The sequence below is a fragment of the Sturnus vulgaris genome, chromosome 3 (assembly GCF_052056855.1).
Source record: "Sturnus vulgaris isolate bStuVul1 chromosome 3, bStuVul1.hap1, whole genome shotgun sequence".
In the NCBI taxonomy this organism is placed as follows: Eukaryota; Metazoa; Chordata; class Aves; order Passeriformes; family Sturnidae; genus Sturnus; species Sturnus vulgaris.
In genome coordinates this window covers 81949924-81971614 of record NC_142245.1, presented here as the reverse complement: position 1 = coordinate 81971614, position 21691 = coordinate 81949924, and the positions used below count along the sequence as shown (strand labels likewise).

Sequence of the window (21691 nt, the reverse complement as noted above, 5' to 3'; positions counted from 1 at the left end):
GCATTTGATATTCCACATAAGCTGCCTTGAAAAGTTTTAGGTTTTGTGGTGAATATTTCTCACAGCTCTAGGTTGAATAAAGCTGGAATGTTATACTCCTCTCAGCAGGTTTCATCCAAATCCCAGATAATTTGACAGTCAACCTCATGATTATGAGGAGAATGGGTCAAGGCAAAGACTTTGTTGGTGTACAGTCAGATTCTCGAGCATTATGCACAGGAATGTGCCAGCCAGAACAATAAAACAAGATAGCAATGGTCACTTCTTTTTCCCCCTTACTAGTTTCAAGTAGCAAATATCGAGGGCAAAGTTGCAGGGGAATGCCTCATAAAACACCTTCTTTTACACTCTTTACTACAATAAACTGTATTTTACAGTCACAGTATCAATTTTCTGCAGTCTGTTAAAAATGGTCAATTTTTCACCCTCAGAGGGAATCTCAGCTCCCCATTTCAGCTACCACCTACCTTCAAGAATGCCCTAAACTCCTTCTATCTTCTGTTCATCCCAAGAAAATCCCCTGGATGGTCACGTTTCTGTAAATAGGTGTCACACAGCTTCCTTTATCCCAACTACACAGAGCACCAGCATAGGAAAATTCTGCACCAGAGGGACCTGAGAGGATAGGTAACAGAGTCACTGAACAGGTCAGGTTGGAAGGGAACACAGTGGGTCATCTCCAGAGAGGGAGCCTCTTTGGGCAATCTGTTCTAGTGCCTGCTGATGCCTTAAGTTTTAGCTTTCATATTTTTCAGATTCCATACTATCTTAGTGTGTAACTTTATATAAAGTGATAGCAAGTTCTCTTCACAGTTTAGTTAGACAAAACAATCCTTTTCCAGCCTGAGAAGCAAGGGCACCATTGCAGCTTTGGGCCCAAAAACTGTAAACAATGGAGAAGCAGTCTAGCAGTATGGGAATTCATAACCTGAAGCTATAATTGGATAATTAACCCCAATATGTAAATGGACCAAAACTTATAAAAGAGTGAAAACTGGTGACCAGTTGTCCATCGTGGGTCCATCCTGGGTAGAGCCACAGCTGGGCTCTTGTACTGCCCAATGTTTATCCTTTTAAGGCCTTTTTAATAAATACTTATTGTATTCCTTTAACACTGTCTAGCCTCTGTTCCAGGTCAGCCTCTCAAGGCACCCATTTTTGCTCCCAATGTAAGGCAGAAAGGCGTCATTGGTCACCCACACAGTAAAGAAATTTTTTCACATTCAGGTGAAACTTCCTGTGCTTCAGTGTCTGCCTGTTGCCTCTTGTCCTGATGCTTGGCACCACTGAGAAGGGCCTGGAAACATCGTCTGACACCCTCCTTTCAGATGCTCAGAGACATTGATACAGTGTCTCTGTCATTTCTTCTCCAGGCTGAACAGGCCCAGATCCCTCAGCACTTCCTTGTAGGAGAGATGTTCCAGTCCCTTAATTGTCTTTGTCACGCTTTGTCACCTGCTCCAGAACAAGTGGATGCACAGTCTTACAGGTTCACACACACATAGCCCAGCCAACAAAAGACCTGACTTGACAAGATTTTTGTCAGAGATGTGGTATAATCATGACCAACCTATGTCTGTGCAAGGGGACTCTGGTGGGTCCATCACATGAGTGAAACTGTGAAGACATTTACACTGTCAAAGGCAGGTGGGCCCTAAACCTCAGGAAAGAGATCACAGAATCACAGAATCACCAGGCTGGAAGAGACCTTCAAGGTCGTCGAGTCCAACCCATGCCCCAACACCTCAACTTAACCACGGCACCAAGTGCCACATCCAGTCTTTTTTAAACACATCCAGGGATGGTGACTCCACCACTGCCCCGGGCAGACCATTCCAGTACTTTATTACTCCTTCCATACAAAACTCTTTCCTAATATCCAACCTATATTTCCCTTGGTCCATCTTAAGACTGTCCTCTCATTCTGTCAGTTGCTGCATGGTGAAAGAGACCGACCCCCACCTGACTACAGCCACCTTTCAGGGAGTTGTAGACAGTGATAAGGTCACCCCTGAGTCTCCTTTTCTCCAGGCTGAACAACCCCAGCTCCCTCAGCCATTCCTCACAGGGTTTGTGTTCCAAGCCCCTCACCAGCCTCGTTGCCTCCTCTGGACACATCAAGTGTCTCAATGTCCTTCCTAAACTGAGGGGACAGAACTGGACACAGCACTCAAGGTGTGACCTCACCAGTGCCCAGTACAGGGGAAGAATGACATCCCTGCTTCTGCTGGCCACCATTCCTGATACAGGCCAGGGGCCATTGGCCTTCTTGGCCACCAGGACACACTGCTGGCTCATGTTCAGTCTGCTGTTGACCAGTACTCCCAGGTCCCTTTCCACCTGGGCACTGTCCAGACACACTGTCCCCAGCCTATAGCACTGCAGGGGTTATTGTGGCCAAAATGCAGGACTCTGCACTTGGACTTATGAAGTCTTGTTAGACTCTGCCCATTCATCCAAACGTTCCAGGTTTCTCTGCAGAGCCCTCCTGCCTTCCAGCAGATCAACACACGCTCCCAGCTTAGTGTCATCTGTAAATTTACTAATGAAAGACTCAATCCCCTCATCCATGTCATCAATAAAAATATTGAATAGGACTGACCCCAGCACAGACCCCTGAGGGACACCACTGGTGACTGATCCCCAGCTGGATGCAGAACCATTCACCACTCTCTGGGCCTGGCCATCCAGCCAGTTCCTAACCCAGCAAAGAGTGTTCCTGTCCAAGCCATGGGCTGCCAGCTTTTCCAGGAGTGTGCTGTGGGAGACAGTGTCAAAGACCTTGCTGAAATCCAGGTACAACATCCACAGCCTTTCCTGTATCTACCAGCTGGATCACCTGGTCATAAAAGGAGATCAAATTGATCAAACACTACCTACCCCTCCTAAACCCAGGCTGGCTGGGTGTGACACCCTGGCCATCCTTTGAGTGCTGAGTGATGGCACTCAGTATAAACTGTTCCATTACCTTACCAGGTACTGAGGTCAGGCTAACTGCCCTATAATTACCAGGATCCTCCTTCCCATCCTTTTTGTGAATGGGTGTCACATTGGCCATCTTCCAGTCATCTGGAATCTCCCCAGTGAGCCAGGACTGTTAGTAAATGAGGAGAGCAGCTTCACAAGCTCATCTGCCAGCTCCCTCATCACCCTGGGATGGATCCTATCTGAGCCCATAAATTTATGAATATCCAAGCGGCTCAGCAGTCACTGAGCCATTCTTCATAGCCATTACCTAAAGGCCATGAAAACAAAAGAATCTCAGTATTAGAAGTCATATTCCTTCATTCAAAAATTTAAATTGTTGACACTTATCTGTAATGAAAAATATTGTGCGACGCTGCTTTTAATTTGTCATACAGAGTAGATTAAAGTATCTAAAGAAATTATATTGAAAGCACTGCAAACCAGAAAAGACCTTTGCAAACAGTCCATGCTTGAATTATATGAAAGGTAACACTTCAAATTCCCTGACATTCTACCTGTATGTTTGATCACTGGAGGCAAAGACTCTCCTTCACAAAAGAGAACATTCAAGGTTTTCCATCACTCAAAGTGTCCTACAGGCTTAAGAATAATAGAGCTGCTGGTAAACTGATGGCAAATTCTAGTCAGGCATGCATTCAGAGAACAACTTCCTGATCCCGATAGGTTTAAGAAAAAATACAGCCTGTTTCACCAGTCAGAAAATGAGGCCCTGTGGGTCAGTTCTGCAAAACCACAAGCATAGCACCAAATAGAAAGAATTAGTGACCTCTATTCAAACAGGGCTCTCTTGGTAGGTTGTGTTACGCAACTTTTCCAAAAGCATATTAGATATTGGCAGACACTGAAAAATATCATCCAAGTCCTGTTTTCACTCTCTCTCTCCCTCTTTTTCTTCATTCTTTAATATACTCCATCAACTTGGTGTCCTGGAGAGAGAAAAAATGTTCCATGAAGAAATCACTTTGAAGCTAAATTTTTCACTGCCAAAGTACTTGGGACACTTGTTTTTTCCAGTATTTCTCTAACTCTTGTTATCACTGCTGCTGACTCATCTCCTGATGTTGAGGGAAAAACAGTTTTATGGGAACACAAAGAGGTCATGACTGAATTATTTTGGCTGTTATAAATGGCTCTGCAACTCATTCTCTGCAGTGCTATTAAACAGATTTTCATAAATTCTGGATCAAAGCTAATGTTCCAGAGCAGAAAGATTCCCAGAGAGTTGGAGAAGCATGCAGCCTTAGCTCTCAAGCAGAAGCAGCATCTCTCAACCAGTTATAGTGAACTTCACTCTCTGGAGTACTGATGAAGCAGTACTCCACAGTAATTCCATTCAGCACTCTCCAATGGGAAAAGAATGTCTCCAACCTTCCCTCTAAGTGCTTGTAAGGTGTAGTAAATCAGGACTGATATGTCAAGGTGCTTCTGGAAAACATAAAAGTTCTACTCTTTTTTCCTCTTTTTTCCCTGTCTCCAAAGCTTGCATACAGATTTTGTTTGTATAGGAACAAAAAAAACCAAACACCCACTGAATTATTTGTTGCTCCTTCATAAAAGCCCACATGCTCTCTGCATATGCATATATTCAAAAGCAAATCAAGTAATTGCAATAAATCACTATTTCAATGAATTTTACCTACATTTGCTTTCTATTATCAGAAGTTACTTGTAAGTTCCTTTAACAAAAACTTGTTTGTATATTAAGCTGTTTGTGACTGGTTCAGGGTAGACATTTATAGCAACATTATGTGCAACTACACCCCGTTAATCAATCAGATGGGTTTCTTTATCAGAGGCAGAACATTATGTGACAAGAATATGGACAGACTATGCAGATAAACACAGCGTTAACCAGGAGCAAATCTTTCACTCTTTTTGCTTTTCCCAAAATTTTAATCAAAGTAATAATCAAGAGTATTGATCAGACAGGTGTGGGGGTGTGTGTGTTCGTGTGAAGATAGCAGGGATAGGTCATGAAGACACACAAAACTGAAAAATTCCTTCTATTTAGAGCCACTCCTACTTTCCTTACCATGAACTGCAATGTACCATGAGCTAGTAGTTTGTTCAGCTAACCCTCATGTGGGGAAATTAAAGAGCATTTTACAGTTCACATGCTAAAATGAATGTCAAATTACTGATAGACAAAAGAATAGAGTATAGAATAGTAACAGAGGGGAAGCTCTCTCCTGACCTGAAATAGGTTTGCCTTGCAAGTCTCACCTTAATCAGACAAAATACCTCACAATCAGACAGAGAAGAGTATGGGCTGGACTGCTGCATTAAAGGGACAGAGTGGCAGCCTGGGGACGAAGCCCATTGCTGCTCATTGCTGCTGCATAAGACCATCCTGGGACAGACCTGCCCTTTTCCCATCATGTACTGCAGCCACACCTACAAGCAAGGCAGACAGAAGAAAGCTGCTCAAGTTTGGCATCCTCTTAGGTTTTAGGCGTGGAATGTTTGCTCCATAATTACTATTAGCACAAAGAAAGTTGTTCTGGACAGGGAAGAAGTCAAACTTTGGCTGCTTACAAAGTCAAAGTCTAGATTGCCAACACAAAGTAAACATGTCCAGCTTCGGCTGCAAGCTGACAGAAGGTCTCAGGGATCACAGTATCAGACAGAATCACCTGCATCTCTCCCAAATCCTATCTCAGGTGTCCGCTTTCTTAATAAAGTTCTTGGTGAACTTTGTTCCATCTGTCAGTTACTTGGAACTGTCATTTAAGTTTGGAATATTTTTCATTAAGACCTGTTGTGGGAAGTCTGGAATAAGCACAATGAAAAAAAAGCAAGAATAAATCTTTTCAGTACATGTTCAGCTCAGGCTTGATGGCTCAGATTACTGTTGGCATCAGCTTCTCCTGAGCATTTCTAGTCCTGGCATTCATGAGAGTAGTGATAAAATATGGCTAACGTCTGTCAATCCTTATTTCAGCGGTCAACTTCACAGTTGAATAAACATACTTCTAAGCACTGCAGTTAGATTTTCTTTTCAAGCACGTAGTTTCCTTATTCCTTCACATAGAAATTACTTTCATAGGAAATTTAAAATAAATAGGAGAGAAAGTTCAGTAGAGACATGTGGTGTTCATCAAGTAGAACTTCCAAATCAGCAGGAGTTTTCCTTCACAGAGCTGGAAACCATTGCCATGCCATCATCATCTGCTCATTTGGATCCCCCCAGCTACCATGGCTGAAGGCCATTAGCCCCCTTGTCTGCCAGCTTGACCAACAGCATTTTCAGCAGTTTAGTTTCCAGAGGCTGATGAAATGGGGAAAAAATTACCTATCATGATGGGTATTTGTCTATTTTTGTTCCTAGGAATGAGTCCTGAGCCAACTGATCCCTGAGCCCTGAGTGCTAAATGAGGTTACTCCTTTAGTTGCTATTAAATGTCAGAGCACCACTGCAATCATAATAGAAGGCTGCTTGCTATGACACTTAGCATTACTCTTGGCCATGCATCCTACAGAAGCATGGGGCACACTTCTCCCATCAGATGAAATTTCCAGTGATGAGCAATCTTTTACTTTGAGCTTGGATGGCTTGTTTTGAATCAGTGCAGGATAAACATCAGGTAGCATTTCCACAATTCACTATGTCTCTCCATCTCACAGAATTTTCAATGTCTTAGAAAGAATTAAAAGCATTACTATCTCATAGTTGTACTCCAGAACACATTTCCAATGAGAAGGAGTCAGTGTCTTTTTGAAATACTTATTTATACCTGTATAAATTATAAAAATATTTATTTATACCTGCATAAATTATAAAAATACTTATTTATACCGGTATAAATTATATTATTATATATTATTTCTTCTGAAATATTTTCTCTTTTTTTTTTTCTCTTTTTACCCTGATGTTTCCATTTAATTCACTTATTCTTTCTTTTCTCATGAATGTATTAGCTCCTGTCAGTTTTCAATTAACTTCTTTCAGTGTTCATATCCCTTAACATTTGTAACTATTTTGTTTCTCCCATTATACTCCTTTCCTGGTTTGCATGTTGTATATATTTACTAATTCAGTGCAGGCTTTGTAAGTTGTAGTTCCTCCACCTGATGTAGGCTGAGGCATAGGATATCTCATATGCCACTACAAATACCACGGAGGTAATTTCTTTTGCCAGCATGAGAGATGCTTTCCACGGCCCCCATCTGTGTGATTAAACAGGTTTGGTTGTGCCAAGTAAAATCCTGGCTCTGTCAGAAGAACATTTGTCATAGCTACGATTTCTCCATTTTTCTCTCTCTCTCACCACATCTCTGCCTTGACTGTTATAGAATGAACTTGTCTAATCCAGAAGATGTTGAGAAAATTTTCTAGTCTGATTCCTTTCCAGTTGTTTTCCCAGCTTCTATTTCTCTCCCTCTGATATGCTTCATTCAACAGGAATTATCATTGTGATAATATTTTAAAATTAATTTTTCATGCTAAAGTGATCAAGTGTGGATATAAGGAAAAGGTTTGTTTCCATAAAACTGTTTGCTACTTTTGGCAAATATGTAATGATCTTCTATTGTTTTTACAACATATAACCAACAATAACTGATTCTTTTGGAAATTAGACTTGAAAGAAGTTTTGATATCAATACATTTTCTTTACAAATCCTTTGAGGATTTCAAAGCCTGTGGACATTACGGTAATAACTTACAGTATGTCTTGATGAAGATCTCAAGCCAGTCAACAACAGAGAATCTCTCTAGGATAAATAGCATTACATATAATGCTGAACAAAAGCAATTTTCTTTTTCTCTTTCAAGTTTTGATAGCTAGAGGATACAAGAAAAGTGACTGTGGCACAGCCCCAGGCATATGGGATCCCCTGCCTAGCTACCTTGCTAAGGAAGTGGATCCAAAATGGCAAAACCCATCAGTCTGAACTTTTGTTCAAGCAACGTTCAGTCGAGTAGACACAGAGGTTATTCCCCATGTCAACAGTCACTAGCATCATCCTCTGCAACAAAATTCAAACCATTTGTTCAGCATCTGCACCAAATTAATTCTGTGCTCGGTCTGTGGCAGGGCGCAATGAATGATCTCTCTACAGTTGTTCATTTGTACTTGCAATAAACTTCACTACTTGTGCACGTTTTCACTTGTCAGTAGGGCACTGAAACAGAGATCACAGAAAAGTTGTTGCCATTTACAGTCCAGCAGAGAAACATATAGATCCTACATGGGTCTGTATGGCAAGGCAGAAGGCTCAAACCTGGAAATTTTTTTAGATGTTAAACTTGGCATCACGGGATCAAAATTCATTTTGAATACACACCAAATGTGCAAGTCTTTTCTATCTCTCCTCTGTAAGAGAGGATTAGTGGGATCTCAGCACAGTCAGTTAACCCAGATTAGGTTCTTGATTTCAGATTTTGACGCTCTATGATTTTGAGCATATCATTCAAGTTTTCAATGTTTTTGCTCTCTTGCTTAAAGCTAAACATTCAAATTGATCACTTCATAGAAATTTTCTGAAGATTGATTATTTTTCTGTCATGTTCAGCCACTGCAGAAAAAAGCATCAGAAAATTTTAAAAAATTATTATTTGCTGGCTTAGAGCTGCAAGTTTTATAAAATCAATCTATTTATCTCCCTTATAGAGCTGACTACAGCATCCACATGTATAAAGAAACATCTTCATCAAGAAGTTCTGCTGTGTTAGAACTTCCCCCATAATCGGTTTGTTCACATCCATTAGGAATATTAATGGTCTGCTCCAGAAGTAACAACTTTCAACAGTTCAGATTTTGCCCATACATACCTCTGTGAAAACTCTGGAAACCAATACACACAGCGGGCCTGGAAAAGTACATGTTGAAAGAAAAAGTACTGGATTATTTCTTTCAAATGATTAACAGTAATGTTGTACTTCACTGAAAAATATCTGCATTTGGATAGTCTCTTATTTCCTCTTCAAGGCTAGGAATGTTATTTCCTCAGGAGAGATTTTGTTTTAATTTTCAGGAGCCATAATCTTTAAATATAAGTTTTTCCCTCACGCAATATATGCTACACTGAAAGCTTACCTGTCATGAATTACATAACAATAGGGAGACTAAAGGCTTCCTGTGTGTTTTGTTCTCAGATGTCAAACTGAAGCCAGGAGAAAGCAGCAGGGAGAACTTCAGATAGAGAATATTCATCATTAATGAATCTGGATTATGTTCTAGCAGTGTGTGTCCAGCATACCTCCAGAACAAGATTTCATCAGCTTACTGAAGAAACAGCTTTTGAAAGATTTAGAGCAGAAATGAACTGAGCCATCTGGAAAACTTAGGTCAGTATGGATGCAATTTCCCAGAGGCCTTCTCACTACAACAGCTTCTTACCAGGAATCAAAGTTCACTTTAAGTTCAGGTCCTGTTATGCAAAACACTTCAAGAGATTGGCTTAAGCTACCTGATAAAGGAATTTGCCATGATGTTGCATTCTCAGTTCAGCAAAAAACTGTTGCCAGGGCCACAGACTCAATTTCCACCTTGGGTAGCCTCTAAACTGATGTCTCACATCTAAATGTAACACATATTGGACTTGAATTTACTGCACGTTCACACTAAAATAGAAGAATATAAAAAAAGGCCTGAAAACACACAAAGGTATTTATATCACAAAGTGTGGGAAATCAATTAGAATAAAAAGCAACTATCTGGAAGATGTTCAAATGCTTCAGATTATGTAAAGCTATCCAGGTTTTGTGAATGGTCTTCAAATTCCTCTGTAAGAGATCCGTCCTCCTGTTCCCTTTTTTCTTATTTCATGAAAAGGCTCAACGACAAAGTAAAAACAAATCTTTTAAGCAGATATGTTTTAGTGTTCTGATTAATATTCATATTTGCTGTGAACCAGATCAAGCTTATCTGGGAAAGGAACTTACACTGCAGTAACTTGAGGATGTTTTTACAGATCTTTTCACTTGACAAGGTAATTTTTTTAAATAATGTCTACCATTGCATTAATTAATTTGAATTTCAGGTTTTTATATGATCCTTGAGTTGCCTTAAATTCGAACTGTATTCTTAGCAACAGCTTGAGCCCATCACAGCAATTCTCAAAAAAAAGCCAGCAGTTCAAGTACACTTGTCCTTCACATCTCACCTTTATATACATTCCAGCATCTTCTTATCTTGTGGTTCAGTCCCAGGTAAAATTTGGGTTTGAAAGAATCAAAGGCTACTACAAGTTTTTAGATTTTTTGCAGCTACAAATCCTGTAGTTTTCTGGATTCCAAAGCCCTTAGTGTGAATCAAGGAGGGTCCTTTGGTTGATACCCCTTCTTTGGTTCTAACTCCTATGTCAGAAAATCTTACTGAATTTAGTGCAGCTAACCTATTCTCCAGCCTTTACAAATACAGGCACAAAAGCAACACCTTCTGCTACACAACAAAACTGCTAGAAAGAGTAGTTTCATTCAATAAACACTGCTCCCTTTGGAGGTTATGAAATGTGGAATGCTTCCAAAAATCTGCTGTAAATCCATGGGCACGCAGTAGCTGTGTTTGAAAATGTTGTTCTTAACTTTTGTTTGCATCCATAGCCCTTTCAGATCTGTTCTTTCATCCGCTGGAAGCACAGTGTGCAAACTAAATTCTGGCACTTCTTAACTGTGCTGAAGGACAGCAAATCTGCTCTGCCTCAGCCTGGCCCTCACTGCTCTTCCAGAACTGCCTGGCAAACTGCAGAGGAATCTCAGGTGGTGATGGAGAAGTCCTGGGAGCAGATGTCCCTCCAGTGAGAAAGACAAAGTGACAGATGAACTCCAGACCTGCTCACCTCCAATTATTGCTACTTTAGACACAATTTATACTCCAGGAGTGTCAAGAAAGATCACAACCGCTTTTGATTTCTCAGTGGGAGGGTAGGTCTCAAAGTCCTAGATAGAATCCAAATGGAGATGATATTAAATTAATATGAGATGATACTAAATTAATGTCCCCTACTGGAGTGGCAAGTTTATTTAGGACACTTTCCTGTAAAGACAAATATTTCAGCAAAACAGACCTTGGAAGACAATATTTGTGGTCTAAAACCCAGGCAGACAAGGCAAAGGGAAGATAGGAAGGTATTAGGTATAAGCAGGGAGGAGCTGGCAGTGGGGGCTCCAGCAGATCCCCTGCAGGGCACAGCCAAGCCCAGCAGCTGGTACCTTTTAATTTTATCCAGGTTTGCTCAAATATTGTTGGAGGCAGAAGAATCCTGACTCATCACTACCATTCAGCATGATGTGGTGCATCAAAGATGTAAGGAGTTGTCACAGCAGCTGAAAGCTGTTCTCAATATCACAGAGACAAACCAATATAAAACCCTCAGCCTATTGATATGGAACTTCTGTCTGCTGGGCACCTGATCCTCATTGTGCTCAGTGTCTCACAGGATCAGATCAAACTAAAGCAGAAGTGGAAACACTGGCTATGTGTCCAAATGCTGAATATTTTTGTGCATTGTGCAGTCAGTAATTTACTCTACACACTTCGCTTAAGCAAGGCCTTTGCCAGACAAGCAAGAATATCATTTCTGTCCAACTGAGCAAGTATCACTTGTAATTCATTCTTGATTAAAAATCTGAACTGAGGATCCCAAATCTGTTTTCATACAAATTCAAGTGAAAAGCATAATCTCCAATGAGGATTAAATTGTACAGCCCTGATTTGCACCTGTCAGTTTACCTTTCTTTTAATTTAGGGATAATGTTGCCTGCAAGTTTGTTCCCACATACGAAGTAGAAGTGGGACAGGCATAAGTGATAATTCATCTTTGGTTCTCGACACATTTTTTTTTTAAGCAAACATCATTTTACTTGCTATAGCATATAACAGCAAGTAAATTATTTTAAGGAGAATCAATATGTTTAATTGGACTCATTGTAGCCACTGGATGATGGATAAGTTTCCAAGCACAAAAACTTCTCCGAAAGTGCCCACGTGTTCATCTGTTTTCCACAAGTCTTTCATTAGTAACAAAGAGAGGTAAGATGACAGCTTTCCCTGAAAACGCATCCTCACTTTTACTCTGAAATTTTATTTAATGTTCAATATCCTAGTGGACAGTGGCAACCCCAGAGCTGCTGCAGAGCAAAACACCAGTCCTTTCACCTAAGCCCTGCCCTTTTCACCTGCTGAGAATGCATCCCCATGTCCCCTCCCTAAATTTTCATAGTGTAACAAAGTGCAGACAGAGTGAAAATATTTCTATATGCTTCGTGGGATTTTCTGTTCCACTGAACAAACAAGTCAGTAAAGCCTGTGGCCACACAAACATGAGGAACAGGTCCTGCAATTGGAGAGCTGCCCCACGTGGTTGCAGGTTTCTGAGTTCCCTGGCTCAGGAGGGAACAGGGCAGCTCTCATCCATTCATCCATACATTTGAAAGCTATTTAAGTACATCTGGAGGTGTTTTCCACGGGTAATTTGTAATTAAAATTAAAATAGGAAAACAGTTAGTAAGATGCTTTATGGAAATGTGCTGTTTAGTCACAAACTACCTCATGCTGAAAAGGCACACACACATAGGAGTAATTTCCACTCAGATAAAACAGGAGAGTGCTTCCATCCCAAACACACAATGTTGATTTACTTCAGTCACACATACGCCACAAGCAAGGAAAATAATAATGGTATTGGAAAATTTGCAAAATATTTCAAAATAATAAGAATTTAGTATCAAAAAGGAATTTACTTATTTACACCAGATGTTACAAATGAAATGCAGCCTTACAAAAGAAGATAAATGCTGTCCAAGTGTTCAATGCTTTTTCAGGTGTGACAAGAGTATGGAGGTCACAAAAACCTCCCAACCATTTACGGCACTTTCCTGCACTCTACAAGAACTTGAAAACCTTGGGATCATAGAATGGCTTGGGTTGGAAGAGACCTTTAGAGATCATCTAGTACAACCTCTGCTACAGCAGAGACATCATTCACCAAGTCAGGTTTCTCAAAATCATATCCAACATGACCTTGAATACCTCCAGTGAGGGGCATTCACAACTTCTCTGGGAAAAACTTTGCCAGCGCCTCATCACCCTCATCATAAAAAAAAAATCTTACTTGTGTGCAATCTAAGCCTATTCTCTTCCAGTTTAACACCACTGCCCCATGTGCATCACTATCACCCCTATAAAAGTCCCTGTCTTGCTCATAAGCTCCCTTCAGGAAGAGGAGGGATGATATAAGTTCTCTCTGGAACCTTCTAGTGCTCCAGCCCTCTGATCATCTTTGTGGCTCTCCCGTGGATTTGCTTTATCTTGTAGCACCTCACAAGAGTGGAGTAGGGTGGGAAAATCCTCTCAGCCAGCTGGTCACATTTCTCTTAATGTAGCTCAGCAATAGATTTTCTTTCTGGGCTGCAAGTGCTTATTGATGATTAATGTTCAATTTTTCTTCCACCAATATCCCTAAGTGTTTTGGTGAGGGCTGCTTTCAGTTTGATCACCCACAGTCTGTATTGATACTGGGGATTACCCAACCCAGCTGTAGGATCTTGTACTCTGCCCTGTTTACCTTGATGAGGTTCACACGAGCCCACCTCTCAAGGCTATCAGGTCCCCCTGGATGCCATCCCTTCCCTCCAGCATCCTGCACTAGCCAACTTGGGGTCAACCACAAAATTAGCACAATGTTTCACATTTCGTTATGTCTTGTAAGTGAAAACAGCAAGTTGAACCTCCAAACTGATTCAGTTCAACTCATTTTACCCTGCTAATAAATATTTTTATTAACATTTAATTATATACATGGGCAGGGCCCACAATATATATAAATTGATCCACTTCAGATCCCCATGATCTGAGACAATCTCTACTTATTCTTTGTAGGCTAGATTCTGCAGGTTGCTTTAGTTTGCCACTAATGCTTTTAGTCCAGAGCATTTTAAAATAGAAGATAACCCAGAGCACAGTAAAAGCTCTGCTCAATAAGAGCATCTCTCAGCTGACAGCAGTGGCACATAGACCCTTCATCAGAAAGAGCTGTTGTTGAGCTACAAAGGATAAAAGGTAGTGGGATAATAATGAAAAATATCTCTCTTCCTGATCTTGTTTTATCTCTTTTAGATGTTTGGAGAGAAGTGTAATTGTCTGAAAGAGTAAAATCTTTTCTATCTTGATTATTGCAGACAATGACTGGATAAATCCATGGGTGGTGTGTGCTGTGTTCTCCCTTGACAGTTCAAACCAGGAACAATTCAGGCATAAGCTCCATTTAGTAGCTGCAGAGAGTATGCTTTCCTTTCCCAGCTTTGCAAGCAAATGCAAATTATAATTTTATTTTGCTCTTCAAGCCGTGTGAGTTTTGTCAGAGGTGCAGGGCCTGATCTAATTCTGCTGGGCCCAGTGGAAGTTTTTTCCTACTAACTTGCTTTGACATGAATTGGACAACAGTAATTCATTGGACCTCAGGCACAACCATCACTTTTTGAATTTATTAGTTAAGATTATTACCCATATCTGCAGAACCCCAAAATTACATTGGGTAATAAGAAAAGAATCCTAAAAAGGTATTATTGTAAAATTTAAACTAGATTATAATACATTGATTAAGCTGTTGCCCTTGGAAAAGTCTAAACACAAAAGCCTGAAAAGAGATTTAAGGAACTTATCTGTATAGAGAGAGGGCAGTCAAACCAATAATGAGAAAAACATAATGAGGTCTTATAAAAGCTCTCTGTTGTTGACTTAAGTTGCAGTCTGGTGAATGCCAGAAGGGAATATGAATTTTCACTGAAAAAAGCCAACCTCAAAGCAAACAAAAAACCCTAATATACCCCCCCTGAAAACTAGATCTTTATTTGCCATTAAAACAAGCACAAGATGGTGAAAGTGAACTAAGTCTTATGACTGTAATTTGTTACACAGTCACCAAGCTAATATCTGAGCCTCAGCATCTGCTGACTGCTCACAAAAACATTCTATTTAGCAACAGTTTTGCTGATACTGTATAACAGATTTGCTGCATTTTCTCATCCTTTTCCCTTTTTTCCGAGGGATATTTATACAGAAATGGAATGCTTACTTCTGAGGAGTTCATCTGTGCCTTCTGGCGTTTCCACCGCTGTTATCACAAACAGATGATGAAGACTTGACATGGAGCACCAGCTGAGAGAGCTGACAAACCCTGCTGAAGCAGGAGGCCTGGCTGGTGATTCAGAGCAGAATATTCTTTCAGGAGGACTTGCAGACCAAGGCTTCTGGACACTGGCCTACATTTGCCATAGAATTGCTAACTGATCTCTCACCTTTATTTGTGCCTGTGTGTTGGTTTACATGCACATGTTCTCTAGTTCATATGTGTCCTGCATGTAATTGTTTTGTTATTATTACTTCTTCTTATCACTAATAAAAAAAGAGCAAGGAGCTCTTTAACTTATTGATGTTGCCATCAGTCCTGCCATGATATGGGGGAAAAGGCTACTCAGGTCTCAGTCAAATTAGTTGCTATGGATTTTCTCATGTCCATTCCATCCAGCACCCATCCTGCCACTCATCTTCCACAGTCACACATGTATTCTTTTGATTTTACCTGCTACTGCTAAACACAAGCCTGGCAATAAAATAGACTCCATCTCATTCCAAATCCATACCAGCAGCAATCTCCTAGGATTTTCCATCACCTTAAATTATTATTGTTATACTGCCATAATTTGTCATTGTGCAGAAACACTTACCTAGTTTTAAAAGCTGGCGAAGTTACTATCAAAGTAGATGAACACTCCCTAAACAAATTCAGATACATATTTTAAAATAAAGAGACATGCCTGAATTTAATTATCACTGGGAAACTGAAAGAAGGTGATACCGTGAGGGTACTCTCAACCCAATGTAAAAACATGCTCAGTAGAAATTCTGCTGTTACACTAAATTCATTTGCAATTGCAAAATTGTCCCCTGACAGAGGCCCTTGGGAGAGATTTTGCTCTAAAAAATCCTCAGTCCTGGTTCTCAGACAGCAGGGACTGGTGCACAGAACATCCCAGAGCAGTTAGATTAAGGGTAACAGCTGAGTTACTGGTGAAAAAAGTGTCTAATTTTTAAAACTTGCCAAAATCAAAAGCTCCCACTGATGTCTCATTTTCTAAAGACTGTAGTGATTCATCACAGATCTTTGCCTTTTCAATTTCAAAAACCCTTGCAGTCACATCCATAGGAACAAAACCTGGTTGCTTAAAACTTAAAGGAAAGGAGGAAGCTGTGAAATCAATAAAAATATACAGGCAACCACTGGAAACTCAAATGCACTGAATGCCCAAAGGGTAAGTGCCAATTCAATTGAAGTTGAGAAAAAGAAACTTTTTCTTTCTTTCTTTCTTTCTTTCTTTCTTTCTTTCTTTCTTTCTTTCTTTCTTTCTTTCTTTCTTTCTTTCTTTCTTTCTTTCTTTCTTTCTTTCTTTCTTTCTTTCTTTCTTTCTTTCTTTCTTTCTTTCTTTCTTTCTTTCTTTCTTTCTTTCTTTCTTTCTTTCTTTCTTTCTTTCTTTCTTTCTTTCTTTCTTTCTTTCTTTCTTTCTTTCTTTTCTTTCTTTCTTTCTCTTTCTTTCTTTCTTTCTTTCTTTCTCTTTCTTTCTTTCTTTCATTTTTCTTTTTTTCCTTTTTTTTCTGTGACAGATTGTAAATCCCATTTGTTATTCCACTTCATCCAAGGAACTGAAACCCACTAAATACACTGCAAGCTGAGGAAGAGCACATCCCAGTGAAAAGAGCTGTGCAAGATGACCTCTTCTGCAGTTCTACAATAACTCAGAAGGTCCTTTTTCCCCAGTGGAGAACAGCGACTCTTTCCCAAAGGGAGCTGTAGAGGCTCCAGAAGCTGTCATCCCTTCTTACATATCAAAATCCTCTGGAGTTCACAGACCCCAGGTGGGGCTCACTTGGGCATGGAGAGTAACAACTGACTCCTCCAGCAGGACCTCACAGCCCTTAGAGAAGGCCAGCAGGTTTTAACTCAGTAGAAAATGATAGGGCACAGGTTAGTCAGGCTTTTCAAATTGCACTGTAGCATTTCTTCCTTCTTTCAGCAAAAATCTGTTATGGTCTTTTTCCTAACAGAACACTAGTAAAGAGGAAAATTCTGCTTCTGGGAAGCCTAGGCTGTCTGATTTTATAGCAAAGGCTTTGGGATGAAGTAAGTGAACCAAGATAGTTTATATTTTTTAATTAAACTGGCTGGAAAAACAGAGCTCTGTTGCTGACCCTGCTGCTCAGTGACTCAGAGGGGGTTACAGCTCATCTTATCTTTGCATTTTAACAGCTTTCACCAACCACCTCTTCTACATCTCAGTAAAGCTGATGGAAATTCACACAACTAAGACACAAAATATTTCAACAATATAATTCGCAGTATCACATTCTTTCCTCCTGCTGTACTTGTGGGATAATAATGGAAATCTAGCATGAGATCTAAAGTTACAAAAATGTGGAGTGGAGGCCTGACTACTGGGATTCAAACAGGGACGTGACCCTGATAGAGACCATCATAAGCTTATTCTGAGAAGTGAGGGATATTGTGGTATAGTTCTGACACATCTGATGACAATTCAGAGCCACCAGAGATTCTGACTCAGTTCTCACCACAACTGTCACGCTTGGATGGCATCCAGCAAAACAGATTAGCACTTGAAAACTAGCTGCTAGAGATGTAGGTGGGTAGCAGATCACAGTTGCCACTCAGAAGAAACTTCATCTTTGGAAAATAATTAGTAATTTTATAACTCTCTCCAAATTACATCTGCATGTGTTCCAAGTGCAAACAATACTGCACACTGGACCTGCCATATAAAAGCTGTGCGACTTCATTGCTAGGACTCTGTCATAAATGCATCAACACAGTCTAGGATTAAGCAACAAGGCAGCAGACCAGGGGTGTACCAAACAACCAGACACTGTCTGTCCATCAGCCTAAGACATGATCGTTCTCAGAAGGTCTGTCAGTTCAGATTTCCAAGGAAAACATAAGAAAAGGCGTGGGTAACTTAATAACTGTGACTTTTCCTTCTGAGTAATGGTCCAATTCAGTGGTTCTTTCAAAAAGAATAATCTTTCCATTGATGTCAACAGAAGTTGACCATCATGCCCTAAGAGAGAGATGGTGAAACTTCTTGGTCTCTGTGACTACATTGGTTTTAAGTAACAGCCCAGTTTCCTTTTCGGTAAGTCTTGGCTAATAAACTGTTTGCCATGGCTGCTGAGAAGGGGACCAGCCCTCACTGCAGATCCCTACAAATTTTGTAAACCAGCTGATTGCTGTTTAGTGATGCAGTTACAGCCAAGGACATGGAGGCAAACACTGCACAGCAATTCAAGGCCAGAAGGTCATGGAAAGAAACTAGAGCTCTAAAAAAGGTGAAAAGAAAGTAAAATGAAGTGGTTGAAATAACAGAGTTGATTGATGAAGTTGCATTAAGTGAAGATATAACTAAGAGTCAGACCTGTCCCTCACTAAAAGCCAACAGATGTTTTTATATAAACCTGGTAATCAAAGGCTACAAGGAAGTTGGATTTTCTGACTCAGATTTTACACCACACTTTGCATTCCTCTCCCATAGCCCATGTGCCTCTCTTTTCTCCCACAAAAGAGTATCCCTGTCCAAATTGTTTATCAGGAATAATCCTGGGCCATAACATGCCTGAATCATGTCAGAGCACTACTGAGACACATGTTGGTTACTAGTGTCCAAAATCATGCCTGAGAGAATGCTGGCAGTCAAATGATCAAAGAGCAATGCCCTAACCTCTTCCCCAGGACTCCCCTATAGGCATAAGTAGGAAAAAATGGGGGAAAAAAGCCTTGTGAAACCAAGTGCTCTTTACTTGTCACCATTGGGTGTTAACTGCACTGCTGTCTGCTCTTCAGGAGGCTTCCAGTTTCACCTCAGTTTTGGCTTGAGGCACCAGTTCATTCATTCTGAAGCTGTTTCAATGTGGAATGAGATTATTAAAACCAAGCAGTGTGTTCACACCTTTAAAAAGTCTCTAAATAAAATAATACTCATTTCTCACATACCCAGTAGAGAAGAATCACGTCAAAAACTTGCACTTGGCCAAAAGACCCCCTGGGGACACAGATCAAGGCTGGGCTCCTGCCTCTAAGAAGCTGTGCAGCCAGGAACGGTGTGGTTACATCCACAACTCTAAGCTTGTTAGCCAGAGTCTTTAACCAGCTCTTTGAGATATTTGAGGAAAAACACAGATAGTAGACTGCTAGAAATTATATACATTATCTTATAACAATAAGTGCTGTTTTGAATTTTTAGCTTTGAGTATTTCTGTGGGAATAACAAGGAAAGACAAGCATTGTGAAGACAAAACAGCACTGGAGTTTCTATTTCCATAGCACTTTATAAAAGCTATGATTCCATATGGTCACTTTTTGCAAACAGTTTTAAAGGAAAGGAAAGTTTTCAAAGCAAAAGTAATGGTCATGTTCCAAGCAGAGGAAGCAAGGAGGTTTCAAGGTACATTTGAAATTTGTAACTCTACGCTAAACTTAGGCACAACTTAGAGCAGCTTTTTCACTGGAATCATCAGTTTGGAGGTTCCTTTTGTTGGTTTGATTTTTCTTTCATGTGATTCTCAAGTTCCCTCCTGACACAGTAATTTTACCTTTCTGTTACTTGGAACCAGCTCCGAAGAGCATATGTTTGTTGTAGAAAATGACAGACCTGAAACTTGACAATTTTGGGAAAAGAATTAAAGACTAGTGTCAAGATCAAGTGAACTTTCAGGACAGAAGGAGTTTCCTGCTGCTTTACATGACTTACCATGAACTGCTACTTCCACATTGTTTGGATGCTTGCATTTGTTCAGCTGAGTTTGATCTCTTATCACAGCTGGTAATCAGCCTGCTGCAGCTGCTCCTCCTTGACCCTTTGCTTGAAGAATATTTTCTCCCCAAAATCTGTTAGGATGCACAGGACTGGGCAGCACTTCCCTGGGCATGACAAATGTCATTTGCAGGGCCTTTAATACCTGCAAGAAGGTTCCTTCCTAGTATGATGTACATTAGGAGAAACAGAGTTCAGCACAGCAATAGGAGTGAAGAGGAAAATATCTGGTGTTTCAGGTGCAGCTCTCTCATCTATAAAATTGAGTGGCAAGCAACGACTGGAAAAACCTAGAAAGCAGCTACTAGAAAACAACAAGGGACAAAGATGACACTGACACAGGGCCTATGGGAATGCAGTATAGTCCCAGCAGAAATGCAGCTTCAGTGGGAGAGGGGGAGTCTGCTGACACATCCTTGTCTGTCATCATTCCCCAACCCTTTAATGGTGCCCACTCAAAGCTTCCCAGCTTTTGGGGAAGAATCCTGAATGTTGTCTGTTTGCATTTTTTATTGTTAAACATGCTAGATATTCTTTATATGTTTTGAAAACTAACACACTGTCTAGCACAGCTCATCAGGCAGCAAAATTAGATGATGTTGAGCTTTAAACTCAGTGATTCACCCCTTCATTGACACTCATAGCTGGGGAGACAGATGCTGTCATACACGTGTGCTCAAGATGCTTCAGCAGAAACCTTAAATGCAAGCAACACAATTTGTACCTTTTTTTACGTCCTTTTTTCCAAGCATGGTCAGATACCACATTAAGAGAAGAAAGTTATTTAATTCTATAAAATTTTATTGGGTTGCAGGGAAGCAAGTCAATCCAGGCAGCAGTGTAGATATATTTAATTTCTATTCATCCAATCATCAGTATTCTGTTCTTGCTGTTGAAGCACTCCTCTAAATATTAGATAGCTAATGAACTTGTGCCTCTTTAGGGGCATCGACACATGGAAGACTTGTAGATTTTAATTCACTGTCACTTTGCTTTTCTCATATGGTTTTTGCAATTTGCTTAATATTACTCAATATATTCAGTGAGAGAAAGGGGCCAGTTTTGGAGGGCAAGAAGGTATAGGGGTGAGTTGCATATATTCAAGGGTTTATTTCTGAGCATTCTGTCTGTAATTCAGCAAGACAGCTAAGAGCATTGCAACACAGCAATATGAGGGCACATATATGCTTAGAATTAGATGCAGACTTTAAAAACTTCCAAAACTGGAACACATAGCAAGTGTTCCACTATAATTCCACTAAACAATGAAACTCAGGAAGTGAAAATGCATTTTGTAGTTCAGGGGTTTTTTTCTGACAGCATTCCAGGAGCAAAAGCAAAGAATAACTGTGGGAAAGATTAAGTGCTTAAAAGCCTCTTCAGAAAGGATGTCTAGTCCTTAAAGAAAAATGTACATTAAAAAAAAATCCCCATCATTCCAACATTTCACAATACACATTTCTTGATCATTTGCATTAAATACAATGTTCTGAAAAGCTCAAAGAATCACATGACTGTGAGACTGGGAGAAAAAAAAAGCATTTATATGGTTATACAAAAAAATATTGCAGTTTATTGTATATCTTGGAACCACATCCTTGGTTTTATTCAATTCCAAGGTTTTTAAAGTACAGTGTATGGAAAAACTACAAGAAAAAACTACAGATATGGTTTATCAAAATTCACATATTTTCACCAGCTGGACACACGTCTTAGAGATGTAGGAGAACTATAATTCAGAGTAAAGAAAAGAGCTGTAAAATGCTGTTTGAAAATTATGCCCTTTTTATATCATTCATAGTTATAGTGAAACCCTAGTTTAATAGAAATATTACTTTAAAAAAAGCCCCAAACCAATGAACTTCACCTTAGAAACAGCAAAAT

General features: G+C 40.0%; 1 long non-coding RNA gene across 1 annotated transcript in view; it reads left to right on the top strand.

Moving 5' to 3' along the window:
* Nucleotides 1-15240, top strand: part of LOC148224447 (uncharacterized) — a 69871-nt gene extending 54631 nt beyond the window's left edge. Inside the window, exon 3 of the long non-coding RNA XR_015802900.1 lies at nucleotides 14978-15240. This is a non-coding gene — a long non-coding RNA (uncharacterized LOC148224447). The remainder of the gene's footprint in view (nucleotides 1-14977) is intronic.
* The last annotated feature ends 6451 nt before the right edge of the window (nucleotides 15241-21691 follow it).